This window comes from Chionomys nivalis, chromosome 18 (assembly GCF_950005125.1).
Source record: "Chionomys nivalis chromosome 18, mChiNiv1.1, whole genome shotgun sequence".
Classification (NCBI taxonomy): domain Eukaryota; kingdom Metazoa; phylum Chordata; class Mammalia; order Rodentia; family Cricetidae; genus Chionomys; species Chionomys nivalis.
In genome coordinates this window covers 46,439,844-46,448,420 of record NC_080103.1, presented here as the reverse complement: position 1 = coordinate 46,448,420, position 8,577 = coordinate 46,439,844, and positions in this window count along the sequence as shown.

Here is an 8,577-nt window from a genome sequence, read left to right as displayed (position 1 = left end):
CTTTACAGTATAAACCGTTTCTCCAGGTACCACAAATCCATCACTAAACCATCTTGATCTGCAGACTCTGGTGCTGGCTTGGCTGACGGTACTCAGTCTTTGCAGAACAAGACCCAGTTGGGGTGGCTGTGAAGAATAAAGATTTCAGGCCTCTGGTGGGAGGTTTTAGGCACCAGCTCTAGCCCTTGCCTTTTGTTTCCAGTGTGCCACCTCCAAATTGTCCACTCCCAGGCTCTTCTCAGCACACACTTCTGGATTCCTTGAGATTCCCTTGTTCCTTTCAGGGCCAAGTTCAATATTTCTCCTCCTGTTCCCAAGGTCTCAGGCTTCAGTTCCATCATCTCGGTCTGTGCCCTCCCCTGCCTGCCTCCTCTCTTGACAATACTTTTTCTGGAAACATCCTCTGGTTTCTCGTAACTCTGCTCTTTGTCCCACTTCCACCTCTCGGCAGCCAAGTCGGTTTCCCGGTAGGAAACTATTGCACACTCTTTCCACTGTGATTCTGAGAACCCTAAAGTCGTTTTTACCATTAGAAGACAGGATTCTACTGCACTCGTTTTATAGATATATTCGTGTTTATTTTAAATGAAAAAAAGAAAAATTAAGAAAATCTGTATTTTTCTAAATAGGCTAAGAAAAAAACTGACAAAAAGCAAAGTAAATTCGTGGGGCAAACATGTCTTAGGAATAAAATAGAGGCTTCCCATTCCAGTCACGTTTTGCTCATGTAAATCTTTTTGGCAGTGATCTCAAGGTTTTAGTAGTTGGGGATGTAGCTCAGTTGGTAAGGTGTTTTCCTAGCACAAGGTCCTGAGTTTTTATAAAGTAGATCTGGTCACAGAGGCCTGTAATCCCAGCCCACTGAGGTCAAAAATTCTCTGCTATCTGAGGAGTTCGAAGGCAGGTTGAGAAACCTGAAGTTCTGTCTTGACAATTGAAAGACAAACAAACCGGATGGTAGAGGGCCATTCCTTTGAGCACAGCACTCAGGAGGTAGACGCAGGCAGGTCTCTGAGTTCAAGGCCAGCCTGGTCTACAGAGTGAGTTCCAGGGCAGCCTGAGCTACACAGAGAAACCCTGTCTTAAAAAACCAAAGGGGAAAAAAAGTGTAGTTCACTATCTTCCAAAAATGTGATAATACCTTGAGATAAACTCATTAGATTTCCACCACTTTAATGATAATTCAAACGGAGGAGGTTGAAGAAACAGGAAAGTTAAACTCATCAAACAGTCCCGGCCCCAGTACAGTATGACTGCCACCTAGTGGCGAGATATCCTCAGCACAGGGGTCCTGACTGGGTCCTTGTAGCGAAACTTGGTACCTTGCCACTGCGAGGCTCATCCCTAAACTAAGGCCGCCGCTGGGTGGCGAGAGTAGTTCTATTTTCTGCAATGCCAACTTTCATAGCTTCCAGGGTTATTGTAAGAAATGCTTATCTGTTGGTCCAATTTCAAAGAAAGTTGTAGAAGGACCTTTAGCGAGTCAAAGTAGGACAGCCAGAAAGAAGCGTGTTGCTAAGGTCTGTCATTCCCGTTGGCTCAGTAAATAGTTGGTGATTTTAAAAAGAGTGCTATCGTTTGCTGGATTTTGAATCCCTGGGGTGAGTCAAGAAAGAGCAGTGGTCTAAGATGACGGGCAACAAGCAAACCCGTCCTAAGCCTCGCAGAACAGAGCCATGAACATCTCCATATTCCCAAGCCTCTGTATCTTCCATGACACTCTCTGAAAGTACCACAACCCCTCTCATTCATTTCTGGGGTTTTTTTTTCATCATTTTTTTTATTTTTTTAGATTTTAATATAATCACATCATTTTCTCCCTTTTCTTCCCCCCAGCTCCTCCCATTTCCCCACCTCTTGCTTTCTTTCAAATTCATGGCCTCTTTAATTGTTGTGTGTGTGTTCCTAAAGATATAAATACAGCGCTAAGCTCATATAATATTACTTGTATGTGTGCTTTGAGGGCTAACTATTTGGTTTTGCTTGGTGTGTGCTTCCCTGGCAAAGACTATTTCTCCTGCTCTCGGCATTCCTGAGTTGCCTGTATTAGGGCTAAAGCCTCCCCGCCACGTTAGCACTTCTATGGGTCATAAAGCTTTCTCCCCTCCACATTAGCACACCTATGGGTGTGGTCCTTGTTCGTGTCATGTCTAGGCAGCCATGTTGGTGAGTCTTCCTGAGGTAGCTTCTCTGACATTTCTAGAGACGATCTCCCGGTAAAGTTCCTGTTTCTCTGGCTCTTCCAAATGTTCTGTCCCTACTCTGCTATGACCCCTGAGTCTTAGGTGCAGAAGTTGCACTGTGGCTGCATCAGTTGGGATTGAGCGCCAGCACTCTGTAGTTTGGTTAGTTGTGGTTTGCTGGAACCGAAGTTTCTTTGGTGAGGTGTGAGGATTATAGGTACCTGCTGATATAAGAACAGACATTCAGGATGTAGTCAGGTTTGGTATGCTCTTAAACTGGTTTGGTAAAGTGTAGGTTCCCTTCCAAGAGCCATGACTTCATTAGTGCCATGGTTTCCCTCTTGTCGAATGGGTTCCCAGTCATTTGTGAACTCCAACCCCAAAGTGTTCGGACATCTTAGTTGATCTGTCTCCTCACTCTTGCCAGCCCTGGTAATTTTAAAGTTGACCCATATTCATGTTTAATCTTATGCGGATGCCTCTAGGAAACCAAAAATATCCCAACTACTACAGCTGGCCAGTTGCTCTGCTCATTTTTGCTTATTGTCACTGACGTTGATTATCTATAATGAGGGTCAACGAAGAAGACAAAAAAGTAAGGATAAGGCCCGTAGCATCCAGCGGAGCTCAGATGACTTGGCTGCATTGCGTTGAGTCAGCGGCTGCTTTTGCTGCCTAAATGCAATAACTGGAAAGTTGGAGGTTTCATTTCAGCCCATGCTTTCACTGTTCAGAAATCAGTGCCGAGATGATTAAGCACGACCTTTCCATGCAGATGGTGTCTAGCTTCATCAGCACGAACGGCACCTGTCACACGAACCCGCAAATGCAGATGTTAGCATGTTTCAGGACACCGTGTCTTGAAGTTGGAAAGCGAGTGGCGCAGACGAAGGCTTGGCAGAAGGCGCCTAATGGTCCATGGCGGAAAGCTGTTCTGCGGTTCTAGGAAACTAGGGAGCTTGAACAGTGCAGTGCTCTCCTTCTGATTGCTGAAGCAATGTAGGAACGCTGCTGTCCAAAGTCACGTGGCTCCCTGTAACAGGAGGTTAAATACAAATGTTAAATACACACAGTCCTGAGCATCGACACAAAGCCTATGTGTGGATGCAAAGGGGCGTAAGTAACTCTGAATATTTGTTTTTTAAAAAGTTACAAGAAACAAACTCTCTCCTAAATATTTTTTTCCACCTAACCAATAGATCAAGAAAAAAAACAATGTGTTTCGTCTCAACGTAGTAGCAAAATGTTGTGACAGAAATACTCAAGGTTGGTTCCACCAGTAGGGAAGTTTAGCCACCGGGAAATTCACGGAATTTAGTCGGGAGAGTAGAGCTGGAAAATTCATGCAAATCTGCAGAGTGGGATCCACAAGAAATGGCAAAACTTAGGAAGGCTCTTGACCAATGAGAAAGAGTTTCCCCGTGGTGTAGGGGAAGGACGTTCTAAACACAAGAAGAGGCAGATATGAGCTTATGAACTCCTTTATGGGGTTAAAATGTTAATTATAACCTGCAACTCAAGACATCCTTTTATAAATGACCTGTGCTATGCGAGGGCCAAGCAAAGTTTGGAGGCATAATATTTTATTATTCTTTCAAAATTTCTTGCAAGTCTATACTATATGCTGAGCGTATTTACACTAGCATCATTTCCCACTCTCCCTTCTCCACCACTCCACACTCCTACTGGTCTTCTTTGTTACCCATACAATATTGGATTTGCTTTCATTTAAAATACATATACATAATTTATGGGACTATATTAAATCCTTGAAAGCACAGATGAGAGAAAAGAAAATAATATTTGTCTTTCTGAGACTAGCTTAATTCACTTCATAGGATGGTCTCCAGCTGTATTGTCTGCCTCCATTCTTCCACAAATGATATAGTTGCATTCTTCATATGGCTGAAAAAAAAATTCTATTGTATATGTAGAATATATCTTCCTTCCCCATTCCTCTGTTGCGGGACACCCATTTTGGTTTCATAACTTCACGATTGTGAATATTGCAGCAATATGGAGTCTAGGTTCTTTTTTTTTGTTGTTAGTTCTTTGAAATTTCCACATACTATGTTCTCATAGTATTATCTGTGCTCACATTCACCCAACTCTGTATCCTTTCTTTTCTTTCACTCATGAAGTCCAATTTGTGCTGTTGATGTAGTCTTGAATATGTGGTCTTCCACCGGAAGATCATCAACTTACCAGGGACCACACTCTTAAAGAAAACTTCCTCTCCTGGTAGCTCTCAGGTGCAATCAGCTCCTTGCCTAGGAGTGGTCCTCTGTGTCCACCTCCCTCTCCACGTTTGGACTTGGGACTATTCAAGCATGCATGGATTTTGTGCAGGCTGTCACAACCATTGTGAATTTGTACGTGCAGCTGCCCTGAGAAGCTTCTACTATCAGTAGATGGTGGTTACCATAGAGACCCACAGCTGGTCTAAATGAGGAGGATACGCAATTGCAGAATGTTCATCCCTAAATGGGACATCTATATCACATCCCTTCCTCCAAAGGATCAGAGGGGACATAACAGCCCAAGAAACAGAGGCAATGGAAATCTACAGGGAAATAGTCTCCCAGACACAATAGTTCTTCAACCCCCTCCAACTTCTGCTGTAGAATAATACTCTGTACGCTGTGTAATTATAGTTCACTATGATTGGTTTAATAAACAAGCTGACTGGCAGATAGCTGAACAGGATAGAGTCAGGCAGGAAAGCCAAACTGGGAATGATGGGACGAGGAAGGACTGAACCAGAGGAGTCGCTAGCCAGATGGAGAATGAGTTGGACACACAAAATGGGGAAGAGGCAGAAATCTTTAATAATTAAATAAATTAATTAATAAAAAAAATGGGAAAGAGATAAAAGCCATAAGTCTTAAGGCAGCACATAGATTAATAGAGTACGTTAAATTCTAAGAGCTAGTTAGTCAAAAGCCTGAGCTCTTAGCCAAGCATTTATAATTCATATTAAACCACTGAGTGGTTATTGGGAGCAGGCAGATGGGACAGGAAAACTCCACCTACAGACTTCCCGTTCCTTGCCTACTTAGACCCATTTTTTTATTTTGCAAAATATCGTAGAGCATCCATCTGAAGTCGTGATTAGGACAAACACAAATATGACTGATGGACTAAGGAAGTCCGAAAACTATGTCTGCTTAAAATCAGATGTCATTCTTGGGATTTAAAAAAAAAATATTGATTTTATTGAGCTCTACATTTTTCTCTGCTCCCCTCCCTTTCTCTCCCCTCCCCTCCAACCCTCTCTCATGGTTCCCATGTTCCCAATTTACTCAAGAGATCTTGTCTTTTTCTACTTCCCTTATAGATTAGATTCATGTATGTCTCTCTTAGGGTCCTCATTGTTGTCTAGGTTCTCTGGGATTGTGATTTGTAGGCTGGTTTTCTTTGCTTTATGCTTAAAACCCACTTATGAGTGAGTACATACGATAATTGTCTTTCTGGGTCTGGGTTACCTCTCTCAATACGATGTTTTCTAGCTCCATCTATTTGCCTGCAAATTTCAAGATGCCATTATTTTTTTCTGCTGTGTAGTACTACTCCACTGAGTAAATGCACCACATTTTCCTTATCCATTCTTTGGTCGAAGGGCATTTAGGTTGTTTCCAGGTTCTGGCTATAACAAACAATGCCAATAATCCAATAAAAAATGGAGTACAGACCTAAACAGAGAACTCTCAACAGAGGAATCTAAAGTGGCTGAATGGAAATACTCAACATCCTTAGTCATCAGAAAAATGCAAATCAAAACAACTCTGATATTCCATCTTACACCTGTAAGAATGGCCGAGATCAAAAACACTGATGACAGCCTCTGCTGGAAAGGTTGTGGGGTAAAGGGAACATTGGCTGGTGGGAGTGCAAGCTGGCACAGCCCCTTTAGATACCAGTATGGTGATTTCTTAGAAAATTAGGAAACAACCTTCCTCAAGACCCAACAATACCACTTTTGGACATGGGCTCAACTATGTTCATAGCAGCATTGCTTGTCATTCTTGAGATCTTAATCACTTCCTAATGCCCTGCCACCTCAAGCTATCTATCACCCTGGTAGCTAAGGTTCAATATGTGAATCTGGGGGTGACAGGATTACTCAGTACATTACACTGCTTCTAAGGAATGTCCTGGAGATGTGAAATTCAAGAGTTTATGTATCTCCATCTTATTGTTTTAGGAAACTCTTCGTCTATTCCCAGTTTCCTGAATCTCGGGAGAGGAAGTATTTAGGGTAAATGTTATACCTTCAGATGGGCAAGTTATAATCATATCTAGGTGAAGTCTTATCTAGTATAGAACCTGGGGCTGCTTATATGGACAAGAGAATAAAATTAAATAGGGTGCAGATAACTTAGAGCATAAATTGACTCAGTCTTTGAGGTTGTTTTCTGTTGTAGCAGAGATTAAGAACTGACTGATCTGAAGTCATCAATTCATATTTAGAAGAAACATGGAGGCAGCATGGAACTTGCCCACAGAATTAGGAGGACCTACTGTGGACATCACCTTGGGAAATTGGCCTGCAGTGAAAAGTGACTGGCATTTATTTCTGTAGCTCTCAGCTCAGTGTGAAATGAAGACTATCCTATTCACATGTGGGGAGGACCGGCAGATGGAAACAGAGAGAGGGCTCATGATGGTTAGTCTTCACTGTCGACTTCATTGGCATTAGAGACATGTAGATTAGTAAAACATATGTGTGTGATCTCTGTGGTTTCGTCAACTGATGGATTCAAAACTCGAATGGATGACGGAAAAGTGGATCATGGAAAGCGAGCCTCAGTGATGGGTTGCGGCGAACTCCCTGACCAGCAGGAAAGGACGACCACCAGACGAGGATTCTTCCCAAATCATCCTTTATTGGAGCCTCTTGGTTGAAGGGAGAGCGGAAGCGAGGGGCCCCGAGCGCCAAACGGCAGCTGCTTATATAGGGGATAAGGGAACGAGTTGTGCCTGGATTGGCCGATGCGCGCCTGCCGATGCTCCTGGCCACGGGATTGGCCCTAAGCACATCATCGTCACAGCACATACGAGAGGCAGGGTTCCACTGCATTGCCTAATATGGAGCTGTCCAGCAAGCGAGGCCGGGGCCAAGCGCCATCTTGTAATGGCGGCCACTCAATCGGCTCCCAGCAATGGGTGCAGTCACTGGGCAGGTGTCTTTGAAGGGTATGCCTTGGTCCTTCTTTCTCCTTCTTTTGTATCCAAACTGCATGCACTGAAAGTCCTCTACACAAGCCCACCGCCGTGGTCGGCTTCACCCCAGACATGAGTGTTGGAGACAGCTCACCATGGACTACAACTAGAAGCGTAGATAAACCTTTTCCTCCGTGTGTTATTTGTTCAGATGGCTTGTCACAGTGCCAAAAGGCTGACTAAATGGGGCACCTCCACCCTTAGCTGTGGTAACTTTGGTTCATGGTAGTTATGAGAAAAAGCATGTGGCCTTTATTTCCCATCTGCCCTCGGGGAGCTATGGAGATAAAGAGTCCATGTTTAATAACAAACAGTACCAGAGGAGCTCAGAGGACCATTCTCTCTGTTGATGGTGACGGTGGGCTTGTCAGGTGACTAAACGAAAGGCAAATGTTGTGATCTCTGAGCTTTCTGTAAGGACAAATAGATAAGAAAAGGCAAAGGCAGTCTTCAGTTCCAAGGAGTAATTTGTTTTCCCTACCCTCATTAGAGGAGTGCAAATATTAGATGTCTTTCTTCTAATGAAGCATCTTCTTCTATTTGTGGTGTTGTTTGTTTGTTTTGAGATAATATCTCATTTTGCAGCCCCATTTACCTGGGTAAGAACAGTTATCATATTAGTGTGGTAATTTAAAGAAAGGTTCACAAGATTTTGATAAAGAAAATGTTTCTGAAAAGATGGTCAAAGGGATGAGGAGACTTCACTGAGGATAAAGTGCTTCTTATGTGAGTGTGAGGACCAGAATTCAGAGCACACGATGCATCTGAATCCAGGCAGGAAGGGAGGCTGCCTGCAGTCCCAGTACTCAGAAGACAGAGATGATGATCGTCAAGGCAAGCTGGCTGGTTAGACTAACCAGAATTGGTTCAGAGGGAGACTTGCTTAATTAATAAAATGGTGAACAATCAAGAAAGATACTTGACATCAGTTTTAGGCTTCCACATACCTGTGCACGTGTGACCACATACAACACACACACATACACACACGATGATTATGATGTGGGATTTCCCTCTGTATGCTGTGATTACCATTAATGAATAAAGAAACTGCTTTGGTCCTATACCAGGACAGAACTTTGGCGGGGAAAACTAAACTCAAAGTTGAGAGGAAGGAGGCAGAGTCAGGAGAAGCCATGTAGCCACCACCAGAGACAGATGCCTTTAGCTG